This window comes from Pectinophora gossypiella, chromosome 13 (genome assembly GCF_024362695.1).
Source record: "Pectinophora gossypiella chromosome 13, ilPecGoss1.1, whole genome shotgun sequence".
NCBI classification, from domain to species: domain Eukaryota; kingdom Metazoa; phylum Arthropoda; class Insecta; order Lepidoptera; family Gelechiidae; genus Pectinophora; species Pectinophora gossypiella.
Genome location: NC_065416.1, coordinates 16,279,715 through 16,303,910, shown reverse-complemented (window position 1 = coordinate 16,303,910; position 24,196 = coordinate 16,279,715). Strand labels below are relative to the sequence as shown.

The 24,196-nt window shown below is 38.5% G+C and overlaps 1 protein-coding gene across 5 annotated transcripts in view; it reads right to left on the bottom strand.

The window, feature by feature from the left end:
• LOC126371942 (calcitonin gene-related peptide type 1 receptor) overlaps nt 1-24,196 on the bottom strand; it is a 123,851-nt gene that overhangs the window by 55,191 nt on the left and 44,464 nt on the right. For 2 of the 5 annotated variants that reach the window (XM_050017399.1, XM_050017401.1), the window contains one exon: nt 15,411-15,447. The exons of 1 other annotated variant lie outside the window; for it this stretch is intronic. The gene's annotated coding sequence lies outside the window, so the exon portion shown is untranslated. Of the gene's footprint in view, nt 1-15,410; nt 15,448-18,700; nt 18,757-19,021; nt 19,223-24,196 lie in introns of those variants that run through there. 2 more of the 5 variants (XM_050017398.1, XM_050017400.1) reach the window with 2 other exon arrangements.

The window sequence follows — 24,196 nt, the reverse complement described above, 5'->3', positions numbered from 1 at the left end:
AACATCGTAGGTCGTAACATTTCTACGTCATTTAAAACATCCATTATAATAATTTGATCCTGTCAAGGTGTGCATATTTTAGTAAGTAAATACTCAAAGTATAAATAATATCTTTCACCCTCTAAGGGGCTGGAATTCTAATAACCCCTTTAAATGTATTTATTTCATTATAAGAGGAAGCTTTGTTTCACATCCCAACTTTTAGTCCCAGAACGGTTGGGACCGTCCAGTGCCGTAACAGTCAGTTAGATTATCATTTCAGAGGTACATCAACCGTAATATGAACTTAGTACCCACGCTACATCGAGCTTTCTGTCAGACCAATGTTGTGAGCCGTATCGCTGTCTGTAATGGTTGATCTATTTAATGCAATTCCAGTATCAGGGTTCGAACCGATGCTCCCTGTTTGAGAATCAACCTGGTGACACACAGGACCGCAGTGACTTCCCACACATTATAGGTATATTGCAATATTGCAATATTTTCTTATCGTAGGTAGACTTTCCTCACATGACAGTCACTACTTGCCCGCACAAATAGGTGTAGCTGTACATATAAGTATTTACGACACGAAACCTACAATAGTGGACACATATCATCCTGTCCATCGAGTACAATAATACGAGTACCTCCAGACAAAGACTCGTCCAGCTTTTGTTACATTATGGCCTTCTACACAAGTCTTAGAGCCGATCAAGTACTTGTCCTCTATAACTTTTCCTCCTAAAAGTATATTAGTATACGTATAGTTGTGAAACACAGTGTGTGTGTGTGTGTGTGTGTGTGTGTGTGTGTGTGTGTGTGTGTGTGTGTGTGTGTACCAAGTGTGGGATACCCGCACCACAGTGTGGCGACGTGCAGGGCCGGGGGCGAAGGGCGGCGCACACACTTGTTGCGTTATACCTGTTTGTTTGTAGTTCAAACCAGAGCATTCGGCTTTCTAACGGCGGGTCCTGGGATTGATTCCTGACAGGGTAATTGTCAAATTATCTCTTTGTGAGACTTCTTATTAGTTATTAGTTATGTGTGGTTGGAAGTTTAGCTACGTGAGCCATATAACTTCTAACGTAACAATATAACATAGCATCACGCCCTTTACCCCTGGGTGTAGACAGAGGCGTATAATATATACGCTAATAACTCACGCATTAATGAAACATTTTTTATCGCAGACAACAACTCTATGACATGTCTCATACCTATCTCAACAACATCCTAACTCGTAGTTCCACGCAAGTATTATAATTCACCAGAACATTGTGGTGAAACAATATTACGCAGGAAGTTTCGTTTATTTATGTTCCCGCACAAGTTGCCATGTAAACGGTTTAACCTCGTATTAGTTTATAATTAAAGCACTCCGGCGCTGCCCCGGCGGGTCACGCGCCGCGCCACTTGCGGGGTGCGCTGAGGTCGGCCTCTCCACAACCACTCACTGCTCACCGGAACTACAACAATATAAACTACTGTACGCACTGTGAATGAACTGCCACACCGGTCGTCAAACTTAATGGTGTATATATAGCTACATAATTCGTTTGCTAGGTGCTTAATTATTTGTTAAAGAAACAATTAGTAGAAACAAGTACGTCCGTTATTTTTTCTTAACACTTCTGTGGATGCACAGGCTCCAGGCTTATGCACACACATTTTTTGGGGAATTTGGTTTAAGATTGCTTTAAAACCGATTGCATATTAAACGGATTTAGCAATAAAGTAACATGCTTATATATAACCAACTTAAGTTTCAAAAATTGTAAGTAATTATAGTACATTTCAGTTTATTTATATTTACGTTACATTTTAGGTACGAAAAACAACTAAACTTATTCTTATAACAAAATAAGTCTTTTTTCTTAAAATATAAAATACATGGTGTTAGTGACATCGTAACGAATCCATTAGTATTCAGACCATGATTTTAGGTATTATTGTTTTTTTTAGTTTCGTCGCTTTTACGACAGAAAATTCCACTTGTTGTGCTCAATCATCCCACATAGTTTTCGTTACGATGTCACTAACATCCTGTATAAACAGCTTCAGCTCCACAAAGCTAAATCAGTGTGCATAGAGCACAACCTAGGTACGTACACCGCAAGCGACGTTCACTTCCTAATAAAGCTTAGATACGTTACGTCATAAACTTTACTATCATATAAAACTTTTACAGCCTTCTAACGTATAAACCGTAGAAGCTTCTGCTACGTGTGTGCTACGACATACTACGAGTAGCTACGATAAGTACGTCCATTATTTGGAACGATAATTATCTTTATCCTCTGTAGACGGTATGCATACATATATAAACCCACGCCCGTAACCCCTAATGGGGTAAGCAGAGACACAAGTAATCAGAAGACAACTTATAGCCACTTTTGTCAGAAAGTCCTAAATAATATTTATGATGAAAAATAGTGACGTGATCAGCCCATTGCTCGTATATATTCCCCGGCAGATTAGCGAATCTAACTTCAACGATGTGTTTGTCCTCTATGTCTTGGCATGCATTGAGAACTCCTTAACAGACTGAATAATAAATGATCTGTCTGAGACGACAGCTTCACTAACGCTGCACAATAAATCGACTAGAGTTCGCGACTTCGCTCTAAACACATTCACATTAATGTGAAAGTACTAATCGGAATCCTCCGTCTCTGTGTTTAGGAATATAATGAAATGCAGCGCCACTTACTTAGATTGCAGTCGTATACGTTAGTATTATAGTGAGGGTTAACGACCGTAAAACGTCGCCGGCGCCGCCGCTGTGGCTGCTGGCTCATAATGGACTCGTGTGTCAGCTGAGTGACGTGCGAGGTAAGCACAAGTGTCAATCAGGGAACTGTTGTAACATCCTGGCAAAATGCAATTACTTGTCCAGTAATCAAGTCAATTAATACTCAATTTCCGGTAAGTGTTTACTTTATTAAATTCGAAGCGGTAGTTCGAACAGCTGTAACAATAACGTCCCTCGACGCCATAAAGGGGTGGGCTGTGAGGGTCATCAGTGAATATTTGTCCTCATAACGAGCGGACTAATAGGTACCTTACATATAAATCACCGCACTGCTAGCTACTAAATAATAATTCCAAAGAGAAATGGTACACGCTAATACCAGCGTATTATCTAAACCGACAACGAGCGCGGGTGGCGTCTGTTATAATGAAATTACAACCATTAGATTAATGGCAGAGTCCACTTCAATACGAATGGATCGCAAACAGAAAATACTTTCAAACGAATTAATTCGCTAAACTAATTAATTTGCCGCCGCCCCTCGCCGCGCCCCGCCGCCACATTGATTGCTCTCTCTCGGGATTTACTCCAGTTAATGTGGTAGTCGATTGATTCACGTAGCAACAATTCAACAGAAGAAATCTATAGTATATAACAGGTTGTATTACCAGCCCGTAGACTATGAATACTCTTAAGCCCAGCACGTCAGACGGACCGTGGCTCTTCAGTCAACTTTTACAACGTGCTGGTTGACCAGCATATTATAGCATTTATGTTTGATGTTACATAGATATATAAACATAACATACAGCTTTTCATGCGAAGCGCTAAGATTAATATGCTGCACGGTACGGTGACAGGTGATCAGTCAATTACCATATGGGCCATTAATATGTATAAATGGCCCATAATGGTAGAAATAACACACGATGGTTTGTTATGCAACATTACATTTTTGTTTCCGAATCAAATATGATGACGTCACTCAGTACTCCCGGGACCTCAGACCACACATTGACATACAATAATTGGAAGCGGGCAGCCATGAAACTATTTCGGTTCCCGTACATTATTTCTGTAAACAGAGCAACCAATTTCACCAATATATACAAGTATGGGAAATAGAATTTACTAACTTCATATATTGTTCTATTCATGTAGCTGAAACTTACCCAAGGTGGGAACTTTTTGCAAAAGACACACACACAAGCAAACAAATACAACTAACCGACTGTAGCCACAATAACGACTGAAATTGTTGAATCTATTCAAAGCACTCTTTGATGTTAACCTCAAATTGTTTTAAAACACAATAGTTTCCAGAAAAGTTTATAGTTAATATTACTATAACACTCGTGCAAATTGAATGTCGCAAATAAAATTAATTCTCATTGTCGAATCATAGATATAGCATGCCGTTGATGCAAAAAAAAAAGCTCTGGTAACTGACTTATATAAACATCCGAAAAAATGGACTGTAGACAGAAAAATGTAGTGTCTGATTTGTTCAGGGGTTCGCAGTAACTTAAATAAGGGAAATGTTACACATGAAAGAAACTAGCGGTCGTGCAACTTAATAATGTAATTGATACATTTAAGAATGATGGGATTTTTTTAATTTTCATGTCTGATTCTCTCTAGATCATATTTCACGTGGTCATTGCAGCCAGGGCTTAGGATATCCCCCACATGATACTGGGCGAAGATTCGCGTTCAACGCTAGAGGGCACTTAAATATGCCTCGTTTGGGATTCCCTTTGTACGGCATTTTATAGTGTAGTTCGTTGGTGGGTGAGTAATGAGCACGTCTGTCTGACGTACTTAAATTAAATTTTAAACAGCGAGTCGACGATAGCTTAAAATGACTTACAGAGACGAAGTAACGTGTATGCTAATGTATGGCGCGCCCCGGACATGCCAAAGATAAACCTCATTCGTACCGTGTGCCGCCTAATGCTTAATTGCGAGGGAGAATGACAGTCCACTATTTTTCTCCTTAGCAACTTCGGGACTAAAGTAAGACCCAGAGGAGGTGAGGATGGCGCCTGATAGAAATGGGTGCGGGGCGGAGGGTCACAGTTCTATACGCAGTATTATCCTCTTTTCTATTTAAAATTTAAAATGCTATTATTGCTAACATAGTTCATCTTGTTTATTTGTATTGAAAGTCAAGATTTTCCCAGAATACCTAATAATTAACCACAACTTCGCATCGTTAATTTAACCGAAAAAAAAACGTGATAAACGACTACAAAATTGCCGAAACGGCTCCAGCTCAAGAAATGTCAGAATTATGACGCAGGTTTCACCCAGTTGTAGCTGGTTTGGGAGGCGATTCGACCATGAAACGAGCGCACGGACATAGCTGGCAAAAATTGGAATTATGCTGAGTTTGCACCATCTTAATAGCCAATGTGCGGGGGATGGACACTCAGATAACGTCTGTCTGAAGTAGCTGATGGAAATATCAAAACATATGATTTTTTTATAAAAAAAAACGTACAGGAACAGTCATACAGTAGCAATCCTATATACCTAACTGCTCCCCCTACTTACACCCCCACCACTCTAACAATGTCAAAAATAGAACTACCTACCACTTACAAAACCAACGTGAAACAATTCAGAATGAATAATCAAACGATCCATCCGTCCTTATTGCGAAACTTGGCAAACAGTACTTGGTCTGAATTTAGACAAACTCCAATTAAACTTTAGTTTACGGCAGCTTCTTGTCTCGATCGAGACTATCTATGGCAATATATCTCGAACAACAGAGCAATGTACATTCATAGGCTTACACCCCTACTGTAAGGCCGACTCTTCCTCCACTCGACTCGGCCGCAGTTGAGCATTTTGTTTATTCGGTTGACGAATACGTGTCCTCACTGGATTGGAACATATCATACTGCCAACATAATAATACAAAAATAATGACGTCATGCCTCCACTCACCCTCACTGGAGTAAACTTGAGATAAGATTGAGGTGACGTCTAAGAATACCGATTTTGAGGTGAGTTCAAGGTGTTCCTTAAGGTCCCCTCAACTGAGGATGGGGTCAAGGAAGGTTTGAGTTAACATCTTAGAATACGGGTGTTAGACTGATACCTATTGATCGTCAATACCGACAAGGAAAATGTATCGACAAGTAATTTTAATAAACTATAAATAGCCTTCTTTATTGCAACAAAAGGTGACGAACTACAAAGCGACGAATTTTACGAGCTATAGCGCCAGCGATTTATAACTTCACAATATGATGCGATAGTAACTCAAAGCATGAAATAAAATAGAGCTTGTAATAAAGGTTTTAATGGACAAAGAAAAATAATCTCTGAAAAAAATGCAAACATGATCAAGATGATGAACAAGTGGCCATTACACCTGTGGTCCTGGACCGAGGATTTTTTTCTAGAAGTCAATTGGGTCGCTTGACTTTTGTCCCACGTAACAAAGCAGTGTTACGAGTCCACGCCGGCGGGGTCGGTATCGTAGGCCTTAACTGTTTGTTTTCAGTACTGTCCCTAAGCGGGATGTATTCAGAAGGCTGTTTTATGCATTGTTTACTCTTATTATGATAGTTGAGTCGAGTATTTACATGGCGATCATATGCTGTTTCATTCATTTTAATAAAGCGGACAGCTCAACATAACTGTATATCGCGGACATTAATCCTCGCAACACTCCAACTGTGCGCCGGCGCCGCGCGATCTATTTCAAGCGTCACACCACAACATGTTGCGCAGCCTCACATTCACGTGCAGTAATTAATACTCGTTGATTTAATTGTCTTAATTCAGGTTATTTATTGGAGTCATAACAGTAAATCAAACGTAGTCGGAGTGTTCAAAATCGAGGGGCCATAGAATTGTGAATGAAAATATGTGTATTGCGGACTTGCACCAATGAGTTATTAATTTATTTTAAGTACAGTTTTCACTAACACAGTTGGCTCGACCTTTATAGATGGCGATACATCTTAATACCGCGTTGGTCTAACAGTAAGCTCTATGAGGTGTCGGTACTTAGTTCATCTTGTGATGGATGCACCTCTGTCTACCCCAATTGGGATATAGTCGTAAGCTTATGTTATGTTATATTCGCATTAGAGTGTATTTGTATCGTAACTGGACGGTTAAAATATAGCACTAGATTGTATAGCAAAGATTAGTTAGGTAGGGAAAAACAGATCAAATGCTCTTGACACCTTAAAGAGGTTACAATTATAATTAATGCTTATTTTTTATAGATATACCTCGGTCTGTTATTAAGTACTTGGCCGGAAATAATTAAATATTACTGTCATTTTATTATAAAATGTATATTAATGTGCATACCTAGTTGATTTGCGGTTCAGTATTTCTAAAGTTTATATATTGGTTCCGGTTACTACATACTGGTGTAAGTGGTGGCTCAATAATAACCCTGACACCAGGTTTGCTGGGTTTGGTGATCCACCAAACAACCCACAATCTGTAAGGAGAAGAAGTACTTCTTATAAGTTTAATATTTTTAGGACATATTTTTGCATTCATGTATTTACCAACCAGTGTCGACTCATGGTCGACTCTACAAGTCGAATATTAATAAATACAAACCTTGTTTACTTACTCGTACTAGTACAGTCTTAAATGTTTACTTAAGGGATTCAAATTGATTGTTTACGTAAACAATTTAGGCATAAATTAACATCCGAATATACAACTTGCTTTGTTCAATAAATAAACATCTCTAAATATAGTCAGTTGAGAGGTAGGAGGGCTGGCAGAGGGCAGTCGTCCACTCTGACATTGACGTGACCTCATGGTCACTCATAACTCCAGGGTACTATTGAGTTTCTTTTCTTTTCTCCTTACTTTAAACACCTTGAGAAATGATTTAGCATCACAATAATTGTACATTGATCTACAAGACCCGTGACGTTGAATGCCTAATTTTTGTCGAATTTGTAATTTGACATTTGAATGAAATATTTGTAAGCTGTGCTTGTAAGTCATAATTGCACCAGGTAGAAAAATGCCTGCAGCCGTAATTTCGTTTGATTACGGTACATGACCCTTAACTTTCACTTATATAACATTAGTTCAAGAATATATTCCCGAATGGAGTAGTCAGAGGTACATTCGCGAGTTGAACTGAGTACCCACGCCACACTCAGCTTTTTAGTATACCAACGTGACAGGTGGTGAGCCGTATGGCCATTTATCATTATAGACCATTGGCAATACAATTGTGTTAGTGAAAATTTATTGATTTATTTTATTAAAAATAAATTATTATTATTTTATTTATTTATTTTTTAAAATTGCACGTAAGATAAGTTAATAACCCCTGTGCAAGCCGGTAATCGAAACAGCGCTTTCCGTTTGAGAAGCACGCCGCCGGTTCCACTCAGGAACTCAGTGACTTGTTAATTTAAATCATAAAAAAACATCATCAATGTTTTTTATTTATAACTTTTTATTTCTATTTTATATATTGTTTATAATAATATGTGTGTTGTTACAATTGTAGTTGAATGGAATGTATTTGTTTATGTATTTTTAATTTATACAAAGATTAAATATTTTATTTAATCATAAATATTATTTAAATGAAATTATAGATAGATATTATAGCTGAAAAAGAAGAAGTCGTCGCCCCACCAGCGGACTTTTATCGGAAAACTGAAGTGTTTGCTGTCGGGAGCTGATTGGCAGTCTATGAGTCGAAGTTCTTAGGATCGCATACTTCAGCGATCGCAAAAGTCCTTATAGTTGACACGCATCGGGGGCTTAAATCAATGTTCACAAGCGATGTGTTCACGGCCCGTGAGTGCGGGTGAACGCCCGTCACTGCACACACACCCAGCGGTACAACACGACGATTAAGTTCGAATCATCTGACTTACTCATATTGTCGACGACGACACGTATTTTACGCCTGAATTGCGCTTGTAATTTGAACTTGGATTAAATATTGGTGCAGATGCAGATCTTGATGCTTTTGATGAAGGCGAGTAGCCGTTTCTTCTTCCCTACAATAGCACTGTCTAGTCGAAGAGTTTGTAATGATAGGAGAATTGTGTAGTTTCTACTAATTCATAAAATATTCAATGTGTTACGTATTGACTCTAAACACAATTACTCTGAAATGAAATTGTACCGTAATGACTGACCACGTGATCAGTCAGTGGCCGCTGTCACGACATCTGTCATTACTGCACCTGTATCTACACTCAATCTAATTACAACCACAACACGCCACACTAATGTTAACTTAGCTTCATTTGAAAGGTTGGACGGCCGACCAAAGTAGCACAGTATTACTATATTATTAGAATTTCACTTGTCATCACAGAAAATCCAATCGTTTAGACTCTTAGTTCTGTCAACACATCGGACAAATAGGTCTGATATAAGATATCGCCAATCGAGACCGCGTCCGTGGCCTTATGAGAGTATTGAACCAATCAGTGCACTTTCCTCGCCCCTCTTACCTCAGCTAGTTGACAGAATGGATTATATACGAAAAAGCGTCTATTTGGTTACAATTCGCCAATCTGCGTGAAATATTGCAGGCTGCATGCAGGGTGCAGAGCACAGATCATAATTAACAATCCGTCTCCTTGCTTGCACCCCAGACTGCACTGGCTCAGCTGTCTTCCATTGTGTATGAGCTTCTAATATTCCACTGGACATTAACTCCGGGGCAAGGTTTCTGAACAACAATCTTAATTAAAAATTCCGACCTAGTCCATTCATTTTAATTAACCTACAAACAAATCTTTGTTTTTGCCGACATTTTGTCAAGTGTAAGGTACAAGCAACATAATTGCTCGTTATGTACCAGTTTATAGAGATAACGTCATAATAATAAAAATACTTTCAAAGAACCTTTATAAAAGGTCTACCCAAAAATTGTTTTAGAAGATGAGACAAAACATTACAGGTTCGAAGGACGTGGTTCATATTTTATTCTGTGCTTTAAAAGCTTATTTGTGTCATGTAAAACAAATTCAACTGAGCTTTTAAACGTTCCCAGGTGGTTATTTTTTTTTTATTTACGTGACGTGTTTTAGAAATAAATGAGGCTCCCTGAGTAAACTTTTACTAAGCCTATGGGAAATCTGCAAAAAACATTCCGCATATAAATAATAAAAATGTACTTTTATAACTTACTAGAAATATTAGGCTGGTGCCACCGAGTACAGAGGTCGAAATGTAGAGAATATTGACGTTTAAAATGTGTTCCGTAATGGTTCTGTATTGAAAATAAACTTGTTTGTCCGCTGACCGGCAAGCAGCTGCCGACGACTTGGTAACTCTCTCACGTTTAACTTTATTACCTCCTCTCTACAGCATTGCACCCTCGGGTCTTATTTTCCTTTAAATAACGGCCACCTTGTTAAAAATAATGCTACAGAAGATAGATCTTCCACTTCTAATCTTTGTAATTAGACTGAAGTATTCCACTGAAGTATTTCCGATGGCGTAGTGGGTAGGCCCGCTACTAGTTGGACCGACGATCTGGTGAAGGTCGCAGGAAGCCGCTGGATGCGGGCAGCGTAGGACCGATCGTCGTGGAGATCCTTGGGGGAGGCCTAAGCCCAGCAGTGGGCGTCGTACGGCTGATAATGATTCCACAGAACGTGTACTTACCTAACTTCTCCAGAGAGCACTTCAGAATTACCTCTATCTTACGATATCACTGTTGTGCTCGTAATCTGTGGTCGAGTGCTAACAGTATGTCAGACATATATTGTTTCCTCTTCACACGTCTGTCTATAATTATTACACTGCCTATTCGGTGTTTGTAATCGAAATAGGCTGCGGTTACAAATACGTAAACTAAACTTGAATCAATTGTTGCGTGACATGTTTGTTTATCTCGGTCGTATATGCTTATATATTGCTTGTATATTTATATATTGTGTGTACTGAATTTTCAATTTAAACGTGTATAGGAAAATGTATTTTATAATAATGTGTTATTTCTAGTCATAATTATTCGTACGACATCCACTCACACGTGTCGTGGCACTGAACTTTATCGTGGAATAATAATTTGATGTTCAGCGCCGTGGGCAATGATTTGAAAATTTCCTAAGATTGTTAAAATATCCGCCCACTCTATTGTTATGTACGGATAATATGCCAAATAACCTGGCTGCATGTTTATGCAGCTTAAAGAAATTGAATACCGCTCAAACAGACTCGTGCAGGCGCAACGCTCAAGAGGACTTGCCTGCAGACGACAGATATTCTTGTAGGAAAATGAATGAACGTCACAACAATGTCTATAGTTGGTCCACAAACAATGTCCAGACAATATGCAAACCAAATAGTTTGTTTTAATGTGAGAAAATTTAAACGTATGCTAAATTCTAGCGCGCAATTCATAATGGAAGAGACGGAGCCATTTGTCATAAAACTAGTGAGAGTGTAGTCTGCATAATAAACCAGCGGCACAAACAGAAACAGAAATTGATTTAACTTGTAACACATGCATGCATAAACATGTTATGTTATTTTCTCAATATTTGTGTCTGTTGTTATGCTGCCTGGCCGGCGGGGCGTGTGTTGTAAACATTATCAATCTGAGCTGTCGCGACGATGAACAACAAGCAAGAAGTTGCCGAGCTCATAACATGTTGTCACGCGCGTGATTGATTCCAGCGGCGGAACACCTTCGCCTTGCTATAACGTGGATACATTGATACACACATTTTTACATTTTCTTTTTGTAAGTATTTGCGCAAAGGGGTTGGTGAAACAAGCTGTTTTTTTAACTGATTTAATGTGGATAGTGGAACTAAAAGCTCTCCTGCGATAAAGAAATGTTAGCGTTTATATGCGGAATGTTTTTGCAGATTTCCCATAGGCCTAGTAAAAGGTTACTCAGGGAAGTTCAAGTATTGTCTGAAAGCCTAAATGAGCTAGCTATACGTGTTTAAGGAGTGAAATCTTGTCTTATCTACTCATTTTAATACGATTATTATGTAACAATGTTGTAACTTCACAGGAGGTATTGCATTAGGTACTGGTGTCAGGTGAGAAAACATGCAGATCGACCTGACGTGGCGTGATTGAAGAGTATTGGTCTCGTCACTCAAGCGCTGCCACACATATTGATGAAGCGCTCGGTATTGTTTTACATACAGTAACTACTCCGCCAGAGTAATGGACCCTTGTGGTGGACTTCTGCTGTTTGGTGTCAATGAAGGAAGCTACCTCGTGCCAATTTGTGGTTTTTAGTGTGAATTTTAGTAGCCGTAACATGAAGACGGCGACGACTTGTCTAATGGCTACACGATACATAAGCTAATTCTTTTGAGACTGGTCTCAAAAGAATTAGCTCCGATTATTAACTACTAATCATCTAGTTTCTAACAGCAAGCCCAGGGAGGCGTGGGTACTTTAGCTCATCGTGAGAATGTATATCTGTTTACTCTGTTATAGGGAATATAGTCGTGACTTTATATCGTATGATGTATCACCTAGTACTTCCTCTATCGTGAGGGTTGCGAGGTGAATTCCCAACCTCATCAACCCTGGTGTCACGGTTTTTATTGAGCCGCCAAAGGTCCCTGACGTGACTCATGTAACGACTACGTACTTACATTAGTAACTAGTAACCACGGATCATCTTATTTCTGGACAATCAGGTGATCAGTCTGCAATGTCCTAACCAAACTAGGGATCACAAAGTGATTTGTCCCCACCGGGATTCTAACCCGGGACCTCCGGATCGTGAGCAGAACGCTCAACCACTGGACCACGGAGGCCGTACCTAGTACTTATAACTAAAGATTGGTCACCCACGTCAAACTATTTGTACTTGCACTCTGGTTTATTATCTTGACTTAGTACAAAATTTCAGTCTTCCTTGTTTAAGTACACTTAGATTTATTTTGGTAATGTTCAGTCATCTACTGTTAGACAATAAACGTACCGCGGGATAGTGGCTGTAAACCCGGTCATAACCTGCGCTGATACTCCGGTGGGACATAAATACTCGCCGAGTGAAATGTGACGTGTGCATTAGGACATGTGTGTGTGTGTGTGTGTGTGTGTGTGTGTGTGTGTGTGTGTGTGTGTGTGTGTGTGTGTGTGTGTGTGTGTGTGTGTGTGTGTGTGTGTGTGTGTGTGCGTGTGTGTGTGTGCGTAATTGGGTATGTAAGGGGAAAAAAGTTACGCTAATCCTTAATTCGAGATATCGTCTTGACTAGCTTTATTTCTCTATTTTATTTATTTTGACGCTTCAATGTAATTTACAATTGTTAAGTTTTATGAAACAGGCCCCAGAACTGTAACTGGCCGCGGAGCTGTCTCAAGCCAGTTGTACGTCGCTGTCACCCCGCCTGGGACGCCAGCACCGCAATTCAGTTACTAGCAGAATTACAATTTAGCGAAATGTTCAAATGTTAATTATATAACGTACTGCTGATATAAAGGTTTCGAAATCCAAAGGACGACGAATACTTTAACACAATATATCTATGAAAACATTTGATTAAGTATTTGGAAAAAATGTGATCGGTACATTGTTACCTTTAGTGTGTTGATTGCATACGATCACTAAATCTTTTAAGGGCAATGTGTACATTTTTATAATAAGATTCCTATTGACATTCAAAATTTACCTTTGAACAGTTTTAAGACAGTAATTAAACATAAACTTTGTAAAGGTATTAGGTTAGTGATTATTTAGAAGATATGAAACCATAGGATTATTAGGCAGCCAAATCACTAAATTGTATAACAATATTTTAAGTTTTTTTTAAAGAGCGAAAAATACGTTCGTAATATTTCAGAGATCATTTTTGTTACTAGTGAGATGTGAGAACAACTTTAGTAAACCTGATACGATTGTGAATATCCGACTGAATCCCGTTTAGTCGCGAGAGCGGATCACTCGCTTCGTAATCCAGCTTTCTATCAAGGTGTATAATTCGTGTCAAATACACATCTGTACCTGCCAACGCAATTAAACAACATTGTGACGCGCCTGGGGAATGCGCTGCTGGTGCTAGATGAGAATTCCACAAGATTCCAGCACTAGACTGTACATGCCCTCAGAGAGCGATTAAAATGCCGCTCACCATGCGATGCTGTAGGAATTTCTTTATCACAATTTACTGTTTCAAATGTCTCGGTAAAAAAAAGTAAAGAGAAAAGAAACGGAACACGCTCACCGCCTGGTTTTGTGAAACGGATTTGTACCTGAACAAGTACGTAGATGTAGACATTCCCCATTCGGTACCCTCCGAATTAAACATATTTAACTGAACATACGATACTAAACCAATTATCCTAACACAACCTCGGCCCGTATTCTGTACTGTACAGAATATTATTATTACGGTCATATAAAATATATCAGTTACTAGTTGTAAAATATAAAATAGCAAAATATAAACCCAAAGTAAACGTTATGTGAAGTCTACTGCTGCTGTAATCGTGAGGCGAGGTAACAGTTTTAAAGTCTCAACAATCTCGCAGCGGACATCCCCCCCTCCTCCTCACCCCTCACCTATGTCCCCTTATTTTGTTTGTAGGTCTCTCTTTTTCAATTTCAGCACTGTCACTACACTCAACGTCACTCTAGTGTCCGCTCGCCCACACGTCCAGCACGACATTAATTGGACCTGTTGTGCGCTTGTTGTACGGGTGCGGTACAGTAAACCATCGACTTGAATATCATTGGCTCTACACTTTCTGTCAACTACATAACATAAACTCACGATTATATTCCCAAATTGGGGTAGTCGGAGGCACATCCATCGCAAGATGAACGTACCCACACCTCACCGAGTTAGACCAACGTGGTCAATAAACGTGTCACTTGTTTGGCGATGCCAAATGGTTAATAATTAATAAGTATTATCTTTCACTTCCATAGGTACGCCGCCATTCGCAAATTCTTAAATATATTTTGTTATCTCATTTTAAAGAAGTCATTTTATTTTGGAGTAGTATAAAACTTTGTTATTAGTGCCATACGATTTTATGGAGTTCCTTGAATAAAAAAAACTACAATACTGCCAGCCAGAGACCACGACACGGCCAGTTGTTTACCAAATCTTGCAAAATCGTTCTATTCGTTAAATTCCCTCCATAATAATTACCGCAGTGTCCATTGAATTGGATGTATTTGTATGTACTCTGTCGAAATTCACGGTTGTCACTTTAGAGTACTTAAGTAGGTAAATGGAATTTAAGATCTAGGAAATAAGAATACATTGACCAATTTAAAATGTCATTTGATTGTAAATTTGACTGATTGTTAATTTTTGACATAACAATTTAATAATGTTCTAATTTCTTGACGTTTATTGTTTTTATTTATGGGAATTATTGATGATGTAATTGATTATTATTTTTGTTATCTGTTGATTTATGTTTTAAAAGAATTATTGTTATTTAATTGATGCATGTTGTGTGTTTATATGAATTTCTATGATTGTAATTGTATTGTATTAAGATTGTATTAAGCATTATCGAATTGGGCCTGGTCTGTAATAATAACGTGTTTGGATATGTAAATAAATAAAATATGTTTATGTTTAAATAAAATAAATATAAAATTATATAATTACAATGGAACTAGTACTATAGAAATAAGTGTTTTTTACCCTTAGAAGAAAAAGTGAACTCGTAACACGAGCTGTTTATCAATGAACTCAACACTTACTTCAGACCCTGAAGACTGGCTCGTTGGCTTCACAGTTCTGAAACAAACATTATATAATAAGAGGAATAAGAAAATATTTTTTTACGTCCACTATTTAATGTGGATACTACCGCCGCCTATGACGTCATACTCAGCTTGAGATTAAATACAGTTTAAAACAATAAACTTTATGATGCTGTTGGACTGACTTCATACAGACAATAATAGCATTTTTTTTATATATATGATGGGTAAAGAGGCATTACTTCTCTTACAAGAGTTTGTAACCCCGGTGACAGGGATATTATTGAGGAAATAGTCTTCTTCTCCTTCTTCTTTCGTGGCGATGACAAGTCGAAAAAAAAGTCAAATCAAAAAAGTCAAGCCGAAGTCAGTGAGGAGATAGTAAGAAAATAACTTTAAACATTAGGGTAGGTCATGCTTGTTCGGCTCTTGGTGTGTGTGGACCGTATATGTAGATGGTGAGAGGTCGAGGGTTCTAATTCCAACTGCAGCAAAACACCAGATTGTTACTTTTCACTATTTAATTAATTGTTATCAAAATACACTTATACACTTTCGCGGAGGGGTCGGCCATTCGATTCTTACAACATTGCCATACCAAAAAATACTAATTATTTTTATACTTGTGTTGCCAGCAACCTAACAAACGTCTATAGTGCTTCTATTTTCTCAATATCCCTCGGCAATCGACGCGTATCCAAATACAAACAAATGCAAATTTCCATTTTCATCAATTATTACATTTATCTATAATTAGATATTGTCGCGGGCCATGCATAATCATGTAAGGTTACGAATTATCTGAATTCTGAATCACATTCCAAAACTGAAATGTGTCATAGTTATATGAATACCTATGGGGCAAAATACCCACAAATGGGCAACGTGCCCGTAACTGTGTGAATATAGGGTAAAAACCCATGATGTTGGAATATGGAGCGAAACCCCGCGAATGGCCTACAACCGCCCCTAACATGCTGATTACCTGATAAATCCACAGTAGGTAATATTACCTACTGCAATGTTTTACTATCTGTTGTTCTCTTTGGTAATAATATGTCTGTATCAGATTATACAAATATAGCATTACTGATACTTAAGTATTAATTAGAAAAATATTAAGTATTATAAGACTTAACTGATAATTCTTCCTGCGCTTCGACAGGAAGTCTAATAAAACTGTTATATTTGAAAACTCAGTTAATTATTTTCTGATCTGTTTCTGAATTTTGTCTGTTTTCCGTTCTCTACTCTTAATGCACTTTCATTTGTTCTCTGGAAATTATTTAGTTTTTTCGTAATGACAGCCCGCCAAAAGCATCAACTTTTATCTGGCCAGTGTTGTTATAACATAAATAACCTACAAATCGATTACTCACTCGAGTAAAAATAAAATCGATATGATGCATTTTAATATTATTATGAATTTGATTATTTAAATTCGAGAATTGATTACAGTTCGAGACAGATATATTATAATTTGAATTCCGAACTAAATACTTTATTGTTGTTTTGTTTTGATTCCTGCGTTCACAAAACAACAATAAAGTAATTACTTAATTCTGTTCAAATTCTGATACACAATAAATGTAATATAATTGTAACGTTCAGAAACCAAACTTTCTTGTTGTAATACCCTTAACTCGCGAGGATAACATTGACATAATCCAGCGAGAGTTGAATTTAACTGGCTGTCACTTCAACAAACGAAGTGACCACAATGTGAGGGAATTTGTGTTTTACGAGCTGCTGCCTTAAGGGTTACTTTAGCTTTATAATTTTATTTGGAGTGATAAAGTCCGAGGATTTGTATTCAAATCAGGGGTCGAATAAAAAATTATGTTGAGAATTTGTACTCTGCACATTTTGTGCCGACCGTGGGCTGTTAGCTTGTTTGCTTCATAAACGGTTTAATATGTTCAAAGAAAGTTAAGCATTTTTTCCAAATTGCGACGTGAAAACGCTTGTATGACGTGCGCATCACCAGCACTCGGCCTGGTCTAGGAAGTATAAGTACCGAGTTATTATTAGATGCACTGCAGGGTCGGAGGTGAGAGTGGCTGAGGTGATGCATAATGCCAGCGCAGGCGCAGCGAGGATAATGCGCGTGACGTGACTGCAGATAAGAACGGCCTTCACCGCATGTTATGTGTATTCATAGTTCCTCATAGCTAAACTATTTTCTGCGTACTTTGAATGAAAAAAAAAATACAAATAGATCTAGTTTGTGTGTAAGACTAAAGAACTGGTCGATATTTTTACAGGCCAGAAAGACAGAAGCCCTTCGAGAGGAATATAATTATCGTAATAGATACATCGTATCCACAGCGTGTGTATATCGAATTAGACAGCTCCGTAGTTTGTGAATGTTTCATACCCTTAGTACGGCCAGCAAACTGTGACGTCACAGTATTTCCCATCCACCTACCGCAGATAAATTTTAAAATCACTCTTAAAACTCTTTCTTGTTATAAATGGCTGAAAGAAACATTGTGTTGACATGAAACAAATATGTTACAACGTTATCTCCGCTAGCTGTCTGACACACGGTCTGACAACAAACCAAATACATTTTAAACTATTATTTCTTGTAATAATACGAGGATGTTAATACTTGGAGCCCTATTTCGCTTGGATACCGCGGTTGCGAAACCAGCGGGAAATTATTCGGCATTCAAATTTTCAAATTCAAATTCAAAAATATCTTTAACTATGTTACCTACTGAATCGTAATTTTTTACATAAAGGACGTCTCATCCGCCTAAAACTACTGCAGCTTCTCACAACCTGAATAGCCGGGAAAAAGGAGCTGCAAGGAAAACCTCGGCACAGGGCCCTAGACGTTCCCGGTTTTGCTCGATTTGGTTCCCGGCAACAAATTGATAGGTAGGTACCCTTTATACAACTGCATACATTATGACCAACGTGATAGGTGGTATCACCGTACCACCGTCTATAATGGTCGAGCCAACTGTGTTAGTGAAAACTGCACTTTTTCTTCGCTACTTGTAATAAAATTAATCATAATAAATTTCATATGTCATTCTCAATCTATTTTTTCTCGTGTGTACTACTTAAACTGTAGTACATACATACATACATAAACTCACGCCTATTTCCCACCGGGGTAAGCAGAGACTATAGAATTCCATTTGCTTCGATCCTGACACACTTCTCTTGCTTCCTCCACATTCATCAATCGCTTCATACACGCACGCCGGTTCAGAGTAGATCGTATTGAACCTTAAACTGTAGTATTGTAATAATTTACTTCAATAGGCGCATACCTGTTTAATTTTATCAGCAAATCGTGTTTTTTTTTTCATTATAACCTTGAACGTATTTGTTTTGTTTTATTTAAATATACGTGAACATAACACGTACTACCACTACACCTACACTTGTGAACCACCACCTTTCACCTACCTACATACTACCTTAATAGTTGTGAACTAAACATTTTCCACTAACTCAACAACTTGGGTGTCAATATTATTGTTGTTCAAAATTTTCTAAGAAAACCACTTCAGAAAAAAGAACATTTCAATTTCAAACTGTCACGTGAAAGTGAGTCAGAAAATAGTTGTGTATTTTTTCCTGCGGCTTACCGGCGCTTGACGGAGCACTCACGGGAAGAACAACAACAGTCACAACACAACACGACAACACCCCGCAGCCACAACCCGCGCGCCCGCCGCCTGTGGTCGCGACCGCCTCCACACCAGCGCAACGTCACACTACGGAGTACATAACCCCACTCCGCACGACACACAAGGTGCAACAGCACGGCCGCTATCGGCACGTCCCACTTCGTTACGGTCGCGACGATACTATGATTTACTAAGACATAATCTTGACACACTTACAACATTCTGAAATCGACCTTTTCTGTGGTATGACTAGCGCCTAAGTCATCAGATGACAACGATTACACCTGCTGACGAGACGACATCATCGTCTTCATACCTATTTATTGCACTACTTACGATTTATCTTAAATAATTATAATCATGGCATAAATTCGTAACTTGGACGAATTACTTCATCTGCAGAATGTAATGAATCTACATTAATAATAGACGGTTTTGCATTTCACAGGAAATTAAGCCTGATTGACGTTTAGTATTAATTTAAATTTTACACCGTGATATTTAAAGCGTTTCTGAAATTATTTACTAATTATTTATAACGTTTAAGAAATTATTTCATCCTTGTTGATCGGAAACGTTATCTCCGATCCTTGCTTACTGTTTGCACGTGGCGCTTATAAGGCTGTAGTCATGGCGGCCTGGCCACACCTCGTGCATGTGCTCGAGTGCACTTTGTATGGAAGTGTAGGAGTGTTCATCATCACCAGTCACACATCCATCCATATAACACCCGGAGGGACGTCACTTTTAAGGAAATAGACGATACGGTCATGGACCTTCCATAATTAGTATACTTAACATTTGCAATCGGAATATCGCCTGTACACGTTATGCCTGTCCTTGGAAGTGTTAATATCGGACTTAGGTATCACCTACTACTCTACGGTCGCTCCGCGCCGCACTCATAGTTTTGCCCGTGTAATAATCATCTTTTTTACAGTAGGTACTTATTTTACATTAGGACGCAGTAACTACCTGGTTATCAAGATCCTTATTCGATGCTAAGTCGTACCGCGACACACATAACATGACAACAAGACGCTGTTGTCGCCGCGACTACAATTAGTCTTAGACGTGCCGGTGTTTCCGATTCTCCTCGCTCTTTATTATGAGTCCGAACGCATGAGTGTAATGGAAACACTTTATTTTAATAGCTCCATTCGTCACTGCCAGTACGACGATTGTTAATGGCTCCACAATCATTAAAATAACAACCGAACATTATTTGAAACATTTTTTCATCCCATTACCGTGTAAGACAGTGTGATCTTGGAATATTCCTGTTATCGTCGTCTTTGAAAATGTATTTTAAGTCCGTGAGAGACAAGCCACCTGGAACAAATGCTCGCGGTTTCTTTTCAATTATAGTAACGTTCAAACAAAATCTTAAGCTCCCTTTTGATGTAAAATAATCTACGTATTCAGGCCACAGCGGGATCTGCACAGCAACCAAGTCGCGCGCGGCGCGATATATATCCAGAGCTTCCACCAATGGACGCAAGCGAAGCGACGTTGTTGTCGTGCAAAAGTGCTTGTGATGGACACTTTAGAATAAAGGAACGAATTTTAAATAATAATTATGCTCGTATTGCTGAGTAGCTAAAACTACTTGTATAACTAGACAAAAAGACTCATAAAAAAGTAAAAAGCGAATCTTAATGAAGAACACTTGACTATAAAAGTATAAAAAGGATTTTTGTTATCAAGAGTACCAAAATTCTTTGACTCGAGGTATGTCACGCTCGTTCATTTGTCCCGTGCTCCCCGCGGAGGTGCTAACAATACCGATCTGGGAATTAAGCGGCCCCACCTTTATCGATGAACCTTTATATCGTATTCTCATGTAAATATCCCAGGTTTATTGCTATTTTTACTGTCACCAACAAAAGCGCCTGGCGTCCAGCACTACTTTATATTTAGAAGAAGTAGAAGTTGTTATGATCATGATGATCAGTATTATATTCCATCAACAACACACACACAACAACAATAACAATTTAGCTAAACGAATAAATTACATAACATAAACAGCCTATATACGTCCCACTGCTGGGCACAGGCCTCCCCTCAATCAACCGGAGGGGGTATGGAGCATACTCCGCCACGCTGCTCCACTGCGGGTTGGTGGAGGTGTTTTTACGGCTAATAGCCGGGACCAACGGTTTAACGTGCCCTCCGAAGCACGGAATCATCTTAACTTTTAATAAATTACAATATTTCTTATTAAAGACAGATCTAAAGTTGATATATTATTGAAAACGTCTTGTGTAATATATACATTTATATACATATATATACATTTATAGAATATAAGAAATTTTATGGATAAATAAAATAAGTAGATATCAATTAAGTATTCAGACTTTCCTCAACATAATTTAAGAGCCACGCATTCTCCATTCTTGTCTATACAAGACCAATTCCTTCACTTCCTTATAAGACACGACGTTCGCCTTCTCTTTAATCTGTTCCATGTAAGCTCTTCTTGGTCTTCCCCTTCCTCTCTCTCCTTCTAGCTTCCCTTCTATGACGTTTTTAATAAATTCGTCGCAGTATTATATTTTACGAATTGGCTGGTCGAAATTAGTATTATACCGATATAAAATTTGTTGACCTTTTGAAAAACAAGAAAATTCAAAAAGGGACATGTCAAATGAGATAAACATTTGTTCATGTAACAACAATCTTACAATGCATCACACGTTACAGGCCACATAAGGCCCCCGCAGTCCACCCGGCCGGCGCGTGCCCACATCGCACCACCATCTGGCGCGTGCGCTTCATCTTAAAATAGCTGTTACTCTGTTTAGACGACTAGATATCATGCTGGGTGAATTTTCAAGATTAATTTGTTCGCTGTTTACTCTTGTAACTTTAATAAAAATCTTTTTTAAAGTTATAAACAAAATTCGCGTACATTTCATGTTACTCATTAAAACCAACTGCAACAGATATTGCTGTTCTATATTATACCGGGTGAATGCCCTCATTTTTTTTGACATGGCAAACTGTAGATTTGCCGCAAATTGCATTATCTGCTTAACTGGACAAATGGGGAGCGCTGAGGAGTCTTACTCCCGGTACCGATTTTGTTCAACAGAATTGCGAATTATTTAGGAAGTAATATTTTGTGCCGATAACATAATGTGTGGTCCACGTTATTTGAACGTTACGTATAAAACAAAGCCTCCGTAAGCCGGGAACAGCGTGGACTATAACACAGACCGGGAACTATATATAAACATCCCACGCTGTCACTCGTTATAAATATAAATGATGTGTCTCGATGTGTAAGTCGTTGATCACACGAATGGCAAAAAGTGTCGGAGTTAAGCCGGCGTGTGTCGAGCAACACCTACAATAGACTGTGACGGGTGGTCGTGCCTAACCGATCAAATCAAAATCAAATATACTTTATTACACATAACTAAATTAACAACAACTAAATAAACAGATAAAATAAAATAACACAAGATAAAACATAAACATAGATTAAATTAACAGACAAATATAATAAACTAATATATCATGTTACCTTCGTATTTTAAAAAACCGTAATACCCCTGTTTGGTGAACGCGTTACTCTCTACTTAGTGTCATGGGTTCGAATCTCGATTCGGGCTCTAAACTATAAAATTCGAATTTATGACTTTGAACTCATATTTGGATATGTAGTTGATATCATGAGGTTTCTGGGATTTGTCTCTCGACCCCGTTTATTTGAGTTTTAACCATAGCGGGCGAGGAGTGGGTATATACGTATAATATACAACTCTGCCTACCCCTTCGGCGATACGGGCGTGATGTTATGTTATGTTGTTTGTTCAGATTCATATTTATCTCCAGACGTCAGTAGCAAGTGTGGCTGAATGTACGCTTATACGTGTATCCGCTCCAACAGGTAGGTGGCGATATCAGGGGGGTTAAAATGGCCACATGCAAGCAATTCACCTAAAAAAGCAATAATGTAATGTAAATACTTTTATATGATGATGACGTCAAATTGCAATATTTCTTTTTAGATGAATTGCTTCGATGTGGCCTTTCTAATCCCCCAGTAACTAACTAACAAACTGTGAATGTGGTCACCCGGATCAAGCCATATCTGACATAGTGAACGAGTGCCCTCTGCACAGGTTCCCAGGTGGTATAGCCGGGCTGCATTGTGTAACGGATGCGGCAGAGACTTAGTTAGGGGAGCTTAAGCTGAATATATGATCCACGCAGGATATTTTATTTAGTCTGCCATACGCACTAATAAAGGAAGCCGCTGGATGCGGGCAGCGCAGGACCGATCGTCGTGGAGATCCTTGGGGGAGGCCTATGCCCAGCAGTGGGCGTCATACGGCTGATGGTGACGCACTAATACTAACTAATAAGCAAGAAGCGTAGCGCGTAGCCGGTGCCTCTACGCCGTAGCCGATCCACTACGCTACTCTAAATTACAATACTTAATAAGCATTAAAGTTACAAAGTGTAACTCAAAAGTGTAAAGTAAGACAAAACATCAACACCCTGCTGTTAACGTGATAATACCTCAACGTCAAACAAATTCCCACAATGAGTTTGGTTTATTTATGATGGTTCGCACCAGCCAAGGCAGTACTTTTATATTTATGTTTAAAGCTTTGTCTGTTCAAGCCTTAACCACCAAACCAAAAATCTCTAATTCGATTTTTGGTTAAGTCCAAATTTCTTTCAAAAAAGAACTTCCAAAAACCCGCAAGATAGTATATTTCACACCTCCGCATTTGCCCAATAATGGGATGTATAGTGTTAGATACAACAGAATCGATCGACCTAAAATTTACTGAAACATCACTCTGCTAATGACCGTCACAGCACTGGCTTCAGCTCTTTGACAGACAACTCGTACCGTACATCGAAGCTATTGTAAAATGGTATAATATTATATTGAAATATTATCATTTATTGTACGGAACAAGACGTTCTGTTTTACAATAGTATGTTTGTGAACCCACAAGGATTCACGTCATAAAGACACCAAATCCCATTTCTCAACTCCATCTAATTGGTGACGAGGCACAATCCCTTATCTCAAGCAGCCTTTACTCGCGTTACAAGCAAAAACAAATTCAATTTTATTTTTTGCTACTTAGGATGCAAATTGCC